Raw genomic sequence first — 19081 nt, 5'->3', positions numbered from 1 at the left:
ATAAATTGGAAAGTTAGTCAAAGATCTCTAGCCTCCAAATAAGTACTTGATCAAATTTAGCACCTTATCCTGATATGTTACATATTGTCATATTATATTATCCACAAATGATAAATAAATAAAAATAATATGGAATTCAAGGATGATGGCCATGTTTAAAATAAACATGTTTCAACCAGCGTACTGGGAATTTTTTAAAAAATGAGATCTTAGAGAATTGACTCTATCATACAGTGTTTTAGTGTATATTTTTATACACTTTTTGAGGGATAATTTTAAAATCTTTATTTTTTAACGTTTATTTATTTTTGAGACAGAGAGAGACAGAGCATGAACAGGCGAGGGGCAGAGAGAGAGGGAGACACAGAATCTGAAACAGGCTCCAGGCTCTGAGCAGTCAGCACAGAGGCCGATGCAGGGCTCGAACTCACGGACCGCGAGATCCTGACCTGAGCTGAAGTAGGACGCTTAACAGAGCTTAACCAACCAAGCCACCCAGGCGCCCCATTGAGGGACAATTTTAAATGTGCATATTCCTAGTCCCTGAAAGGAATCTCAGAAAAAGACTTGAATGTATATATATATATATGATCAAAAACTAAAAAATACTAAATGTCCATCAACGATAAGTGGTTAAATAAAATATGGTAGATTTATCTTAGGGAACATCCTAGATTTTTTTAAAAAGTATGATATCATTTATATAAAATGAAAACCACAAAATATATTTTAATTATAAATTTTTGTGATGTTTATTTAAATTTTGGTGTACTATGATGACATCCTGGTTTGTTTGTTTGTTTGTTTGTTTGTTTGTTTGTTTTCATTAATTCAGATAAAGTCTGGTCCTGAGCCCACATGGTAAAAGAGCTAGAAAGATAAAAATCAGATTATTAAAGGTAGGGATGGGAGAGATATATTAAAAGGGGATTTATACAATGTATTCTATAATTCTGTTATTTATGTAACCATTTATTCTTTTTAATACTAAGCATGTATTTGCTTTTTACTTGCTTAAAATCTTTTTAAAATGTATAAGAAATATGGTAAATGTAGTTTTCAATTTCTTATCATTTTTGATGCTTCTCTTGTGGTAGTTATTATTTGGTTTTAGTGCCTATTAGCTGTTCTGCCAATTACTTTGGCACTGCCTTTGTAGGTATATGAAATGAAATAAAGTTCAGTAATGGTTAGTAAAATGATGCAAAAAGTTTAGAAGAAGTGATGAAATGAGCAATATCACTAAGCTGCTGAAAATGTGCTGAGATTCACTAAGTGCTTTACAAAAGAAAGCAAACAAACAAGACTTCATTACACAGTTCACTAAGCTCTGCAACTGATGGGCAATCCTCATTGCCTTGTGACATTCAGGCTCTCATTAGTAATATCAGGCCAGCAGAGGAGACAATAAAATTGGATGTATGTTGCCAAGGTGAAGTTTTAAGAGTTATAATTCTGATTTTATTGTTAAGAATCATATAAGATGGATAGATGGCAAACAGTTTTAGAAATGTCTTTAAACAAGAAGTTAGGGGGCTTTAGTCCTAAGTCCAAAATATTTACATATTTTAAAAAAGGAGACAAGGAAACAGAAAAAAGAAGTTGTCAAAGCCAATTTACATTTTCAGAGCGCTTTGTATGAAAGAAAATGATAATGAATAATGGCTATGCCCATAATTCTGCATTATTTTCTCATAAATTTGACTTTAAGGAAATCATATTAATGACTTTAAGGAAATCATATAATGGGGAATGAGATATACAAACAAAACCTACACATTTACCTGAATGTAAAATAAAATTTTAGTAACCTCTCTGATTGTCTGAAATGCAATTCAAAATCCAAATCTGTATATTATTGAAGTAGTAACGCCCTTCGCAAGAGAGGCAAATCATACGTCATACTTCTAATCTTTCAGCAGAGAGAGAGGCTTGCAAAACCAGATTGCCTGCAAAGCCTTCTAAACTTTCGTTTTCCTTTTTTTTTCTTTCTTTTTTTTTTTTTTATCACAGAGGAACAACAGCTATCAATAGAAAATCTCAACCAAAGGTTTCATAAAGCTTAATCTACTAGATTAAACTGAAAAGCAATTCACAAGGCTCTCTTAGTCTAAATAAGAGTGGTATAATAATACTTTAGAGGCATTAGTGGGATTTTTAAAACCTGGTATCAGCTTTATAAAATTGTGGTTAATATTTTGTTTCTATCAATATTTTTATAGTCATCACATTAAAATTTTTCTCTCTGAAAAATTAAATTTATGACTATGTGATACATAAAGTTCTTTGACATCCTGTTATATAAACCTAAAATGACTTTTCATTAACTTTCAAAATTCTAAGTAAACCATATTTTTTTCTTGGGAATTTTATTTTTTTAATGGATTATAAGAATTATAATAGTATACTATATGAAAATAATGAGAAAATAGTAATTCTACTAACTAAAACAAAACTTATTAATAAAAATAAAACCAATATTCCCAATAGCTAAGTGATCCAAAATTATGATATAAATATATATATATTTTTAGCCATATAACTAACATTAGATTTAGACTATTTTTCACATATACATGTGTTTTTGGAACAACATGGTTTTAAAATATACTGGTATTTAGTTTGCTTTGGTATACCAAGTGGTCTAACTCTTAAGAAAAAAAAAATTATCTGAAAAAAATTAAAAATTGGGAACCTGGAAAGTCTTAGAAGTTGAACTTTACTAATTTAAAACTGAAAAGACTGAGGCCCAGTGAGATTAAGTAGTTTTACAAAATCACATTGCTAATAGGGAAGAGACTTCATCTCTAGAACCCAGGATCTCCTGACAACCAGTCTATTTTTTCTCTCCATTTTTGGGGCTGTCATTACCATTGAATAGCTTATAAACTAAGCTGTATTTACCATTGTTAGTAATGCTATAAATATTCAGTAAAGATAAAACTTAAAATTACAAGTTTATCTGATATTCTGAATTATCATGAACTATATTATTGCATAGAAAAGTATAAATAAGATAGACACAGCAAAACTTTAACCTTTTTAGTTTAAAGGTAAATTTCATACTATTGAAGCATTACATTTAAAAATTTTATCAGCCATCACTAAATATTATTTTTAATTCACACATCTGTTCTTCTTCAGATTAATGGCACTATTTATAGGTCCTAAAATTCAACACTATAGTCAATTTAAATCTACACATTCTATTAAAATAAATAATTAACTCTGGAATTCCAAAGAAAATTTATCTTTATCTTTAAAGATAAATATAGACTAAGGCAGAATGACAATTTTGTACTTTTTCTATGAAACATAATTTATACCTTATATGAGTTATGACTGAGCACCCTCAAAGTCACTTATTTAATAAGGAACTGTTCACATCACTAAGCAAATCTCATAGCATCATACAGGTCATATCTTTTCAAGTCCTGCTTCTACCAACCTTCCACTTAGTCACAAAGGCCATTGCAGGTATAGTCCTTTGATAGAAGGTGATTTTCGTTCCAAATTCAAAGCAACATAAGCAGTTTAGCTCAGTGAAAATACTAACTCAGAGCAATAAATGTTTAGCACTAGGCTTTTCGCTAGCAATGAAATGTGTGCTTCTGTCTGCTAGATACCAAAAAGGTCAGTGATTCTCAAGCAAACAGCTCCCTCCACTGGCTCAACCATCATCATATGCTCTGAAGTCTCAAGTTCCTTGAGTTCCCCTCCTACCAAGTTTGCATATAGACCACAGAATGCTAGGGCTGCTTGAGAATTTAGAAACACCGAATTAAAAAAGGTGGGTCAGCCAGCAGCTAAGAGGTAAAAATCCCTGTAGAGTACTAAGATCTCAATGAAAATTTTATGAGATGAAGAAATACATATTAATACATATAAATACCAGAACTGCTTTCAGGGAGAGCAAGACCTGAAGTTGAGAAACTCTCAAAAGTAGCCTGCAGTTCTGAGAGCATATGATGGTAATGAATGGAGGAATGATGATCTTCAAACTCCCATCAAAGGGTAGTGGGTCTGGCTGGGCTTTTGTTTTACTGACTGGGTATTGAAATTTAGGGAGTGAACTGAACTGCTTGGGTCAGAGTCAAGACTGAATATTCTGTTATACTTGTTTGCCCTTTTCTCACAAAACACTCATCTTCTCCTTAAAGAATATTTTCAATTTGAAAGGATGCTTATTATTAACCTATCTGGGATGCCTATATTTCTTTGTTATAGGTATTGTACAGTGCAACCTTTTTTATTTTATAAGTGGGGAGGTTTATAAAGATGGAATTGTTTACTAAAAATATATTCACCTAGACCCTGACCAAATCACCTGAAAATCTATTCTTTATAGAACACTTTTTCACAAAGTGTTGTTCCTGGACCACTAGCAGTTTCATCATCAACTGGGATTTGTTAAAAATGCAAATTATTGGGCCCATCCCAGACCTAGCAAATCAGAAGCTGAGGGAGGGGTAGCAAATCTGTGTTTTAAAAAGACTTCAGATGATTATGATGCACATTAAAGTTTGGAAACTACTCTGATAAGTGTAACAAATATTTTAAATTATTTAATAACATTACCGAAAACAAAAAAATTAACAGTATTTATTGTACTAAATTTTAGTAAGTAAAATCAACCTATAAGCTCTGTTCAGACTGATTATCTTCAATAGATCTAAGATGGACAAATTGTTCTCACACGCTGACTGTACGCCTTCCAATGTCCCATTCTATTTTGGCCAAAAATATTTATTCATGTCTCAGGTTCACTGAAGGAATAATCCTGTATGATTTTTTTTCTCCCTAATATTCAATCAAGTTCCAGATCAAATTGCTTTTCCCTTAGGCATATTTTTTCTTTTTTTTTTTTAATTTTTTTTAACGTTTATTTATTTTTGAGACAGAGAAAGAGCATAAACGGGGGAGGGTCAGAGAGAGAGGGAGACACAGAATCCGAAACAGGCTCCAGGCACTGAACCATCAGTACAGAGCCTGATGCGGGGCTCGAACTCACAGATAGCGAGATCATGACCTGAGCTGAAGTCAGATGCTTAACCTACTGAGCCACCCAGGCGCCCCAAAGGCATATTTCTACCAAAGCTATCTTAACACTTCACTTACTCATTTATAAGAACTTCCACTAATGGATTCTATTTGGGGGCTCTGAGGCCTCAGTCAAACATCTGACTTCAGCTCAGGTCATGATCTCACAGTTTGTGGTTTCAAGCCCTGCGTTGGGCTCTGTGCTAACAGCTCAGATCTTGGAGCCTGCTTTGGATTCTATGTCTCCTTCTTTCTCTGCCCTTCCTCTGCTCACACTCTGTCTCTCACTGTTTCTCTCAAAAATAAATAAACATTAAAAAGAATAGATTCTGGGGCACCTGGGTGGCTCAGTCAGTTAAGCATCTGACTTTGGCTCAGGGCATGATCTCACGGTATGAGTTCGAGCCCCACGTCGGGCTCTGTGATGACAGCTCAAAGCCTGGAGCTTGCTTGGGATTCTGTGTCTCCTTCTCTCTGCCCCTCCCCTGTTCATGCTCTGTTTCTGTCTCTCAAAAATAAATAAAAACATTAAAAAAATAGATTCTACTTGAGGGGCAAAAAACATTTTATTCATCTTTGCATATCATCCCTCCCCTCAAGCAAAGTATCTAGTACAGAGTAAGTACTTAATACATGTTTGTTAAATGAACAATTGGATTAATTAACCTTATCTGGTCCTCAAGATTTTTAAGATTCTTATGACCACTGGCTTAAAGGAGAATTCTAGTGAATATTATTTAGATAGTTCTCTGCTCAACTAAAGAGCTAAAAAAGTAATGATGTCTGGATCTTTCCCATATCGCCCCACCCCACAAAGACTGAATGGTTATGAAATGCAGTCAGGTCATCAGAATTAAAAAAAAAAAAAGTCCTCAGGTGATTCTACTGTGAAGTCAAATCACTGACCTGGAATGATCTCCAAGTTGATATCGAGAATTGTATTACAATAACAGGTTCAAGCTGTACCACCACCTTTACAGCAAACCTATTATACAAACATCTGGTTTAGTTCTACAGAATTGGATTATTGAGTTTATGTACTGTCTCCATGCAAAAAGTAGAAAAATATGTTCAAAAAGTTAAAGAGTTCAGTACTTAGAAAACAATAATGAAGGACAAACATTTCTACTGATAATACTAATTGCCTCAAATATCTTACCTAAATCTTACCCCAAGTCCACAGCTGATATATTGAAGTACAATTTTCATAGATAAAAATCTCACAAGCTTCTGCCTCAGTCAACAATACTATTTTAGGATTCTATGCAAAATGTCTTTGCTCGGCTAGACAGTCTCTCAGAGCCACATTCTGGTTCTTTAATAAAAATGCTATTCTTGGAATATCAATCCTTAGTACCAACTATTTGAATATATTTACAATAGATTTCTAGTGTAATGTTAATATATTCTTAGTACCTTTTTTGAAAAATATGGAACACTTTGATCATCTGGGCCAGAAGTTTCACATTAGTGGTCCCTGATATGTATATTGTACTAAATTCAAAATGAAAATAGAAAAAGACAAAGACAAGAAAAAGAGAGAGAAAAAACATTTTAATTCGGGTGTTTAATTTAAAGTATGAATTTATTATTTTTTTAACATAAAAACTGGAATGTTTAACAATACCGGGCAGCAGCCCTTCATGACACATGAGAATGAAAGCCAGAAGCTACAATGGCCATGTTTACTCTTTATAGGTCTCCAACTCTTGAGTTTGCCATAGTCCCCATGAAGGTTGCTTCACTCATTTATTAACAGACTGGCTCTTTCACCCTATCTTTAGGCGGACCTCAGGTTTTATAGGTGGGGGTATTAATGCTAAGTGGGAAGATGGAAATAGGATGAAACAGATTTAAAGTTAAATTTAGTGGAGGAAGGTAAAGCGAATTCTCTCTATTAAGTCAACCTGATAACCTTATCTTTGTTAAACCCAGTTCTACAAAAAGTCAGAGTCCCATGAAAGAATCAACCTTACAGTAAGTATACACAGTCCATGTATTTTCATTTTTAAATTTTTCTTTATTTTTTAAGTAGGTTCTACACCCAGCATGGAGCTGAATGCAGTGCTTGAACTCACACCTTGAGATAAATACCTGCGCTGAGATCAAGAGTTGGACACTCAACAAACTTACTGTATTGTATTGCATTGTAATGTATTTTACTTTATATTTATATTTTTTTATTAAAGAATGTGCCAGCAGGGAGAGGGCCAAAGGGGGGGGGAGAGAAAGGGAGAGAGAAAAAGAAAGAGAGAGAGAGAGAGAGAGAGAGAGAGAGAGAGAGAGAGAGAGAGTCTTAAGCAGGCTTGAAGCTCAGCATGAGCCCGAAACAGGGCTCAATCCCATGACCCTGGGATCACGACCTGAGCCAAAATCAAAAGTGGGACACTCAACCTACTGAGCCACCCAGGCACCCCTGGTCCCAGTGTTTTTAAAAATAACTAAGGACAACATGGCTGGGACAGGAAAAACAAAATAAAAAACGTGGAAGAAGGAAATTTTAATTTAGAAAAAAGCTGCCTGGATGTAGAGATGGTTTATGAATTCCAAATGCCAATATGTCTTATAAATTATAATTCAGAAAGGACTAAATAAATCAGTTTATACATGTACATAGACACACATAGTAGCAATTATTTCCTCATATTGTCATCTTTTCTCTTTGTTCTTGCTTAAATTTCATGTAATCGACAATTTCCAGCAGCTTTGTTTTGAGTACTCTGTCTTTACAAATGCTCTGATATGGGTGACTACAGCTTTTGAAATCTCTATTGTTATAATCCCAAATATGTCAGCTACAGGAATCTAACTATCCTAATTTTTCTTTCAGCTGCCTCCAACTTCACTGCCTACATTTTCTTTGACTGGCCTTCTTTGATCACTTCCTATGGCAGATTTTTAGTATCACCCCCACTTCTCCACTTAAGTTGGAATGTTCTTTGCAGGTAGTTACACGACTGTATCTATGACTCTCTAAGCTAAGAAAGAGAAGAACAAGCCCTCTCTTTCTCAAATGTGCCAAGAGAAAAAATATTTCTGAGAGATATTGTAAAGACATAACTTTCAAAGTATTCTTCTCTTTCCTTTGATTCTCTCAACACTGACAAAGGGTCAGAGACTCACACATAATAATGTTCTAGAACTTGAGGATTTAACTTTGTACTGTGTTAGCTTTATTCTATCGTTGCTTTTTTGTTGTTGTTATTTAGGACTGGGGATTCAATATCAGAATGAAAGTTGTTTCTTTGTGTATTATAGTAACAACTAGAGAATATTTACTTCATTAGAGAATGATTGGCAAGCAATATCATAACTTTTTTAGCCAGAAAAAAAAGGGAAAGTAAAGAAAAATTTCCAGAATTTCTGGAGAGTCATAAATACACACCCTGATACACACTATCTAAGTATCTACACACATGAGTACATATTAACTCCATATAAAACTTATTTAGCCCAGAGATTCACAATCTCAATATCATTGATATATTGGACCAAATCATTATTTATTTTGAGAGGCTGTTCTGTACATTGCAAGATATTTAGCAGCCTCTCTAGCCTCTACCCACTAGATGCCAGTAGCACCCCCCAACTCCTGTAGTAATAATGAAGGATATGTTCCTAGATATCGCCAAGTGTCCCTTGGAAAGCAAAACTGTTCCTGTTGAGAAGTACTGATTTAGTCCTTTCTAAATGGATATGCCTGCTCATCTCTACGAAATAGATTTCAGATATGAACTTTAAATGAAACTTGAAAGAGTATAAATATCTAGTAATATTATTTGATCCAAGTTATAAATCATTATAGTCATTATTAGTCAACAGTTATGAAGCACCAACCATATGCAAGTTATATTCTCCCTTTTCATCCTATTAAACTCAAGGTCAGACTTACATAAATGGCTTAATTAGGCATGACATGATTTCAGGGTGTTAGAAAGTTAATTTTGAACCAAAAAATGTTCACCATACTAATAGCAATTTTTCACTGTTTTAAAACTGCCTAATAGTCTAAAAATTAAAGACTTCTTTTGGTTGAACAAGCTTTTTATATACCAAATTATAAAGTATCATGGTTATGGTAGATATTTTGATTCATTCTCAACTTTACCTGGATTTGTGTATTCTGATTTGTCTTCTTACTATTGCTTTAGCTGAAATGTACACACCAGTAATACACATTTTGCCAGAGTTGGAAAAAAAAATAAGAAGGTTAAATCTTACTCTTGTAAGTCCTTCAAAGAAAGGAAAGTTGTGGTGACAATGTTGACCTTTGCCTGAGACCTATGCGTGGAAACCAGAAAAAGTTAAGACACACTCCCAATCATCTGTGTTCAGAGAAACTGAAAAAGACTACCCTTCCCATGCATACTCTAAGAAAAAAACCACCTCTACCACTCCTCAATCACATCTTTGTTTTATGAAACACCAAATGATTCCTATGCACATTAAAGTGTGAGAAGAACTCACCTGAAAGGCCTTATCCTTAGTATCTGGGAAACAAACTCCTAGTGACGTGTAAGGTGTGACATTTCTTTCCCTGCTTCTACTTGTGGCCAGTGTACTTAAAAGGATAAAACTATATTCCAAAAACAGAAGAAATTCACTGTACAAAATGCCTGCATAGGAATCATTTGGTGATTTTGTTAAAATGTAGATTTTTGATTTAGGAAGTTTGAAGTAGGGCCCCAGATTCTGCATTTTTTTTAAGTATGCTCTCTGTCCAAGGTATGGCTTGAACTTACAACCCCAAAATCAAGAGTAGCATGCACTGATGACTACGCCAGCCAGGTGCCCCACATTCTACATTTTTAACAAGCTCCATGTTGATACTAATGCTGGTGGTCTACAGGCACCAGAGAGGTTTTAGATCATGGCCTAAGGTAAAGGTAGAGTATGTTAAGAGAAGGAGCAGAACTATTAAGTATTTGGAAAAGAAAATCAAAGGCTGCCATTAGTTTCAAGAATTCTCTACTGCAACATCAAGTAGTTACACACAAGGGAATAAACTTGATTATGATTTATGTAAGCTACTGGTCATTTTTCCCCCTACAATTGTTATGTTACCTTAATTCTGAAAACTTTAAGAGACAGGGAGCCTCAAAACCATGTTGAGGACCTACTGGGGGCTGAGTTTCCTCGAGTAGCCTTATTTGATATAATCACCTTACAAAACATTACTGTTGGTATTTGTTTCACTTCTTGCGTGAGTCAAAGCCAAATATATTATGTTCTCTAGCATGCTATGGTGGGGTTCCTCTAGTATGTGGTAGGGTTCCTCGACTCATGAGATCACTTACTCTTTTAAATAAAATTGATCTACCAATATGTTTGTTATTGTTGGAACACTGATAAAATTGGGAAAATATTCTGGAATAAATAAAAGATAAACACTCATTTTTACTAAAATGTCTTTAAAAAAAACCTCAGTTTTACTTCACATATTTTTGGAATGAATAAAGTGACAAAATGAATCTCAGAAAGAATTAAAGATTGATATTCTGACTTACAATTTAATTTACTTATTTGGATCTTCATAAGGTATATCAATATTAAAGTATGGACAGTCAAGTGAAGGAATTAATCACTTTAAATTTTACCATTTCCTTTCCATTAATTGAAGATAATGGTTAAATGAATGGTTTCTAATTTTCTTCTATGGTGTTTTGAGTTTTATGATATACATTTCAGAGATCACCTTAAAATGAACATTATGTTTATGATTAAAATACTTTAATGCTACAGATATTATTTATACACTTTAAACATTATACACTCTTGGATTTCTCTGGGTAAAAAATTCTAAATAGTATTTTGGAGACACATAGATTAATAGATTTTCTATGTTGGTCTAGCACATTTGGGAAAGAACGCAGTTAAAAATAATAAATCCCTATTTTTAGTATTATACAGGCACCCTATTACAGAAATCACAATTCAGAACAAATTGCAACAAATTCAATGATGATTTAGGGATATACAACTCTAATAAAAGTGTCACCAGCTAGACCTCAAGACCTGAACTTTATTGCCCACCTGCATGTACTGCACAACCTCTGTCCTATATTTTTTCATAAATTCTTCTTTCTGGCTTACTTCTTAACACAGGCAAATGAAACCTGAAACTGTCCTGACAGGACCTCCAGCTATCCCAGACCACCCAGACCAGTTTGAGCTTAACCCCAGACTGGCACCTGCACAGACCATGGAGTGACATCTGGAATGACCAACAATTCCCTCTTCCTCATTATAATAATAAAATCTCTACCCAAGGAGAGGCACCAGCCCCATTTATATAACATACGATGTATGTATAGGCATGTTTCCTTAAGGTGCATGCATGACCTCATGCCCACCTCTACAAAGGATGGCAAGGCTTCCCTATTTAAATATTCATCCTAACCCTAAACAAAAGGTACTCATCCACCCTTTCTCAGGAAGTCAAGGCTTTGGAAATTATTCCCAGTGATCTCCTTATTTGCCTCAAATAAAATTTACTCTGTGTGACAACCCTACCTGGTGTATCTGTGACTCACCAAGGAGTGAACTCACATTGGTTCAGTTACAAAAGCACAACAGGATTTCTTTTTTCTAAAAAGGTATTCTAAAAACAGTATTAATGTCTTCATCTAACTTTATAAAAACTCTCACAAAACATCAAAATATTACTTTATGTTTGACAAAATTATAACTCATTGCCTTTGGGAGTTTTAATCTTCCTACTCATTACTGTTTTCCTATTGAAATATTTTCAAACTTTAAAACTTCTCTTTTTCATTGTTTTTACAAAGTATCCTGTATGTCACTTCTCATTCACATGAATAATATAGGTTTGCACAAAACTTTGCATGCTAAATTTCAACTCAGAACTTCCTTCCAGTTTTATATGTAGGTCAGTCAGAAAGACCTCCAGTTCACCTGAAAATTTTTCAGAGACTGTAAAATGAGGGGGGAAAAAAGGAGAGAGAATCAATTTTAAGTACAAGAATGTGGACCATCCCTTGATATCAGTGCCCAACACTGACATAACACTCATCAAATTCATCTTGGGCATATGAACCAAGTGGATCTAGTCTCTCACTTTTCTCATCATTTATTGATGAGTTGAATGAATAGTAGGTTAATCTTATGAATGACAGAGATAAGGTGGATTTCTTTCAAAGTGATCTTTAGACAGCCTTTGAAAAATAGATGTAAATCTGTGATTAGAATATGGGAGAAATTAACTAAGTGGGAAACCAACAAAAGAAAGGAAATGGCTTGAGAAATAGGAGAAATTTAGTACAAATAGGAAGTCTTATAACAAATTAAAATTTGGAAATGCCATTTGAAATCAAAATTTGGATTTTCTTTAACATTATGTATTTTCAAAGAAGTAAATGTCAATTTTGATTGTGTTGAAATATATTTAGAACATGTTTCTAGCTTCTCCAGTGTTGACATGAGTAGTTGGAAGAATTCTTGCGACTTCCCAGGTATACAAAGAGGGATTTTAAAGGCCATTTTTTAGGATTTCCATTACTTATGAGAATCATGGGAAACATCTCCTCATTTTCAAACACTAATTAATGAATGCCTCAAATATCAACTGCTTTTAAAAGTATGTAAACAATAAGTGATCTAGATTTAAAGATTATGTTGTTCCTACATGTAAAACAGAGGATTCAGGGCAGATATTCATGTTTGTCTTCCACTCTCTTGTTAAATTTCTTTAGTGGGGTGTTTCTTCTCCTATCTTTGAATAAAAACTCATGCAGCTTTTTAAAGTTTTTCAGCTCACTCACTCTTAAATAAAAGAAAGTACTCTAACAAAATGCAGCCCTTTTTTTAAAAAAATAACTTTCATTAATTAAAAATGAACTTCATGACAGTTGCTTCTGGCCAAGATGGAGTTAACAGAAACCAAGTTTACCTTCCCACTTGAATCAAATGACTGGGAAAAATATATAAAACAATGGTTGTAAAGACACGAGGCATCAGGCAATGAAGGACAGTAATATTTGAAAGACAAGAACAAATGAAGTGATAAAAAATAAATTTCAATTCATACTGACAACCCACACAAAGATTAACTCAAAGTGGATCATAAGGTTTTTTTATTAAAAAAATTTTTTTTCAACATTTATTCATTTTTTTTTTGAGAGACAGAGAGAGAGCACAAGCAGGGAAGGGGCAGAGAAAGGGGAAGACACAGAATCCGAAGCAGGCTCCAGGCTCTGAGCTGTGAGTACAGAGCCCTATGCAGGGCTTGAACTCATGAAATGCGAGATCATGACCTGAGCCGAAGTTGGATGCTTACCCGACTGAGCCACCCAGGTGACCCTGAAAGTGGATCATAAGTTAATGTAAATACTAAAACTGTAGAACTTTTAGGGAAAACAAAAGACAAAAATTGTTGTGACCTTGAGTTAGGCAAAGATTTCTTAGATATAATACCAAAACCAAGGATCAATGAAATATCAAAATGATAATTTGAACTTTATCACAATTAAAAACTTCTGCTCTTCAAAAGACTTCGTTAAAGAATGAAAAGACCAGCTGCAGACAGAGACAATATTTTGTAAATCATATATCAGAAAAAAAGATTTGTATATAGAATACACAAAGAACTTGGAAAATTCAATAGGAAAACAAGCAACTCAATTCAAAAAGAAATAGGCAGAAGACTGAACAGACAATTTACCATGGAAGGTATATAGATGGCATATAAAGTCATGAAAAAACACTATGACAAACAAGATACATGGATAGAGGCTAGATTCATGAAAACAGGCTCAACAACATTTGTCACTAGGAAAATGAAAATTAAAACAATGAGATACTCTATATACATAATAGAATAGATAAAACTTAGAAGACTGATTATACCAAGCGTTATGAAAAGACGGAACAGCTAGAATTCTCACACAGTACAGGTGGGAACAATACTTTGGAAAACAGTTTGGAAAGTTCCTAAGAAGTTAAACATGCACTTTCCATATGATTGAGCCATTCCATTCTTAGATATTTTTCTAAGAAAAAGTTAAAAATAAGTCAATGCAGGGGTGCCTGGGTGGCTCAGTTGGTTAAGTGTCTGACTCTTGATTTCAGTTCATGTCCTGATCTCACAGTCCCTGGGATCAAGCCCCACATCAAGCTCCACACTGACAGCACAGAGCCTGCTTGGGATTCTCTCTCTATTTCTCTCTCTCTCTCTCAGCCATCTCTCTGCCCCTTCCCCACTCATGTGCACACATAATGGAATACTACTTAGCAATTAAAAGGAATAAACTGTTGATAAAATGCAACAACATGGACAAGTCTCAAGATAATCATATTGAGTGAAATGGACTAGACTAAAACAGTGTGTGATTCCATTTATATAAAACTCTAGAAAATGCAAACTAATTTAAAATGACAAAAAGAGGAACAGTGGTTGCCTGGGACCAATAAAGGAGGGAGTGGTAGAAAGAAGAGACAACAAAGAAACATGAGAAAACTGTAGGGAGTGATGGATATTTTTACTATCTTGAGTGTACTGACAGTCTCATGGGTGTGTGCTTACATTAAAACTTAATAAATTGTAAACTTCACATGAATGTGCAGTTGATTGGATGTCAATTATATCTCAAAACTGTTGAAACAGTGACAATTTTAAGATGTGTTTCTGGTTTCAATTCACAATGTTCTAAACATTCCATTTCCTTCAAACATATTCACCACTATTATCTTCATTTAAGGAAATATGATTCCATCTCTGTTTAAACAGCGAGGCCTGATAACCTTTGAGGAAGAAGATAGTAAGCTTCTTCTTTTTTTTTTTTTAACTTAGTAGCTAATATGTATTTTTTTTAGTTTCACATTTTTATTTAAATTCCAGTTAGTTAACATACAGTGTAATATTAGTTTCAGATGTAGAATTTAGTGATTCATCATTTTTATATAACACCTAGTGCTCTTCAAAACAAGTGCCATCAACCATTTAACCCCTCTCTCTGCTCACTCCCGTCCAGCAACCATGAGTTTGTTTTCTACAGTTAAGAAACTGTTTCAAGGTTTGATTCTCTTTTTTTCTCCTATGTTCATTTGTTGTGTTTCTTAAATTCCACAAATAAGTGAAATAGTATGGTATTTGTCTTTCTCTGACTGTATTATTTCACTTAGCATAATACTTTCTAGCTCCATCCACATTGTTCCAATTGGCAAGATTTCACTCTTTTTTTTGGGGGGGGGGCTGAGTAATATTCTCATTGTGTATATATACCACTTCTTCTTTATCCATTCATCAGCCAATGGACATTTGGGCTCTTTCCATAGTTTGGCTATTGTTGATAATGCTGCTATAAACATCAGGTGCATGTATCCCTTCAAATCAGTAGTTTTGTATCCTTTGGGTAAATACCTAGCAGTGAAATTGCTGGATCGTAAGGTAGTTCTATTTTTAATTTTTTGAGGAACCTCCATACTGTTTTCCAGAGTGGCTGCACAAGTTTGCATTCTCACCAACAGTGCTAAAGGGTTCCCCTTTCTCCACACCCTCACCAACATTTGTTGTTTCCTATGTCATTAATTTTACCCACTCTGACAAGTGTTAGGTGATATCTCATGGTAGCTTTGGTTTGTCTTTCCCTGATGATGAGTGATGTTGAGCATCTTTCCATGGGTCTGTTAGCCATCTGTATGTGTTCTTTGGAAAAATGTCTATTCAAGTCTTCTGCCCATTTCTTCACTGGGTTATTTGTTTTTTTGGGTATTGAGTTTGATAAGTTCTTTATATATTTTGGATACTAATACTTTATCAGATATGTCATTTGCAAATATTTTCTCCCATTCTGAAGGTTGCCTTTTAGTTTTATTGATTGTTTCCTTCGTCATGCAGAAGCTTTTTATCTTGATGAGGTCCCAATGGTTAATTTTTGGTTTTGTTTCCCTTACCTCTGGAGACATGTCTAGTAAGAAGTTGCTAAGGCCAATGTCAAAGAGGTCACTGCCCATGTTGTCTTCTAGGATTTTAATAGTTTCCTGTCTCACATTTAGGTTTTTATCCATTTTTAATTTATTTTTGTGTATGGTGTAAGAAAGTGGTCCAGTTTCATTCTTTTGCATGTTGCTCTCCAGTTTTCCCAGCACTACTTGTTGAAAAGACTGTCCTTTTTTCCATTGGATATTCTTTCCTGCTTTGTCAAAGGTAAATTGACCACATAGTTGAAGGTCCATTTCTGGGTTTTCTATTCTGCTCTATTGTTCTATTTGTCTGTTTTTATGCCACACTGTCTTGATCACTACAGTTTTGTAACATACTTTGAAGTCTGGAATTGTGATGCCTCCAACTTTGCTTTTGTTTTCCAAGATTGCTTTGGCCATTTGGGGTCTTTTGTGGTCCATACAGATTTTAAGATTGTTCTAGCTCTGTGAAAAACACTGGTGGTATTTTGATAAGGATTACATCAAATGTGTAGAGTGCTTTGGGTAGTATAGACATTTCAACAATATTTTTTTCTTCCAATCCATGAGCTTGGATTGCATTTCCATTTCTTTATGTTGTCTTCAATTTCTTTCATAAGTGTTTTACAGTTTTAAGGATACAGATATTTTACCTCTTTGGTTAGGTTTATTCCTAAGTATCTAATGGTTTTTGGTGCAATTATAAATGAGATGGATTCCTTGATTTCTTTTTCTGGTGCTTCACTATTGGTGCATACAAATGCAACAGATTTCTGTATGTTGATTTTGTATCCTACAATTTTACTGAACTTGCATATCAATCTTCTGCATAGACCATCATGTTATCTGCAAATAGTGAAAATTTAAATTCTTCCTTGCAGATTTGGATGCTTTCTTTTTTTTTTTTTGCTGTTGATTGCTGAGGGTGGGACTTCTAGTACTATGTTAAATAACAGTGGTGAGAGTGGACAACCCTATCTTCTTCCTGACCATAGAAGAAAAGCTCTCAGTATTCATCCATTGAAAATGATATTAGTTGTGGGTTTTTCATATAGAGTCTTTATGATTTAGAGGTGTGTTCTTTCTATCCTTACTTTGTTGAAGGTTTTTATCAAGAATGGAAGCTATACTTTGTCAGATGCTTTTCCTGCATCTATTGAAAGGATCATAGAGTTCTTACCCAGTCTTTTATTAATGTGACGTATCACATTGATTGATTTGTGAATATTAAACCACCATTGCAGCCACCAAGGTTGCACTTGATCCCACTTGATCATGGCGATTCTCTTAACGTACTGTTCAATGAATGTGTTATGAATTAATGCATATATGAAATAATACATTAAATTAATACATATGTATGTTTATTAGCACAAAATCACATAATAGCATTTACAACTGATATGATGGGAGAAACAAAAATAAAACCAATATAAAATCTACCCTTCATTAATTTAATGAGTAAATTACACATTATAAGTTCATGAGTTCTGTATCTTATGAAGACATTTTGGTCTCTGTCCTAAGGAAGCTTATAATCTAGATGTCAAGTTGGTAAATAAATAACTAAAGCATAAAATGCTATAAACACACTTGACTCCTGAGTCTAACTTGTTCTATGGGTTCAGAAATTACATCTTCAGGGAAAGAAAACACTGTTGGGGATCAAAAGAAAGCAAAGAAATTGACCAGTATATTTAACTGTATGGGGGAACAGCACATGTGAAGAGCTTATTGTGCAAGAGAGTGGAATGCATTTTAGGAACTGAAAGAAAATTATCATGGTTGGAATATATGGAAAAAAGGATAATTTGATTCATGGTAAAAATGGAGATGCAGATGGCAATGAGAATATTTAGGGTTCTGATGGTCAATGTAAGAATTTTTGAATTTAAGGAAAACTGGGGAGACAATCACATGGTTTTAAGCTAAGAACCTATGTTTCTTACTTTAAAACATTTTCTTTCTTTAGTTTAAAAAATAAATTTCAAGGAGGTAAAACAGATGTGGGGAATCTGATTAAGTCACTTCTATAATAGACTGGACTAGAGAGAATAATAAGGGATTGGTTTCATGGTGTCAGTGTTTGGTCTCTGTGTTGAAATAAGAACACATGTATTATTTACACGATATTATATTTTCAAAAAATTGTATATACAGTAAAATTTTGGTTTGCAAGCATAATTCGTTCCGGAAACATGCTTATAATCAAAGCATTTCTATATCAACATGAATTTCAAGAACCATTGGCTCAATTGTGATCCTATATATTTGGCATCACGTACTACTCATATTGCAGAATATCACTCGTTTATCAAGTTAAAATTTATTAGAAATGTTTGCTTGTCTTTCAGAACACTCACAGGACAAGTTACTTGCAATCCAAGCTTTTACTATATATAGATTTATATATAGAGATTTATATATAGAAGTGGATGAGATGAATATCGAATATATATATATGGATATTTAATATACATTTATATATCAAGCATAATTTTAACTATAATTTTTATACATTCTTAATTGAATATATATAAAATGTACTCTTGTATTTGATTTGCTAATATTTTGTTGAGAATTTTTGCATCCATTTTCATAAGGAATATTAGCCTGTAGTTTTTTTTATAATGGAGTCTTTGGTTTTGGAATCAAGGTAATGCTGGCCTCATAGAATGAGTTTAGAAGTTTTCCTCCCATTTTTATTTTTTGGAACAGTTTGAGAAGAAGAATAGGTATTAACTCTTCTTTCTTTAAATGTCTGGTAGAATTCCCCTGGGAAGCCATTTGGCCCTGGCCTTTTGTTTGCTGTGAGACTTTGATTACTGATTCAATTTCTTTGCTGGTTATTAGTCTGTTCAAGTTTTCTATCTTTTCCTCTTTAATTTTTGGTAGTTTATATGTTTCTAGAAATTTATCCATTTCTTCCAAATTGCCCAGTTTGTTGGCATATAATTTTTCTAATATTCTCTTATAATTGCATCTCTGTGGTGTTGGCTGTGATCTCTCCTCTTTCTTTGATGATTTTATTAATTTAGGTCATTTCTCTTTTTGATAAGTCTGGCTAGGGGTTTATCAATATTATTAATTCTTTCAGAGAATCATCTCCTGGTTTCATTGA

General features: G+C 33.8%; 1 long non-coding RNA gene across 2 annotated transcripts; it reads left to right on the top strand.

The window, feature by feature from the left end:
* The first annotated feature begins 3626 nt into the window (after positions 1-3626).
* Positions 3627-11312, top strand: LOC131512122 (uncharacterized). 2 transcript variants are annotated; one of them, XR_009261969.1, is made up of 4 exons: positions 3627-3790; positions 7076-7189; positions 7871-7985; positions 11146-11312. It is a non-coding gene; the product is annotated as an uncharacterized LOC131512122 (long non-coding RNA). The 2 variants fall into 2 exon arrangements; XR_009261970.1 differs by lacking the exon at positions 11146-11312 and adding an exon at positions 9192-9395.
* The last annotated feature ends 7769 nt before the right edge of the window (positions 11313-19081 follow it).

The sequence above is a fragment of the Neofelis nebulosa genome, chromosome 5, assembly GCF_028018385.1.
Source record: "Neofelis nebulosa isolate mNeoNeb1 chromosome 5, mNeoNeb1.pri, whole genome shotgun sequence".
NCBI lineage: Eukaryota > Metazoa > Chordata > Mammalia > Carnivora > Felidae > Neofelis > Neofelis nebulosa.
Note: the sequence above shows the minus strand (reverse complement) of the source record. Positions and strands in the feature narration are given on the sequence as shown.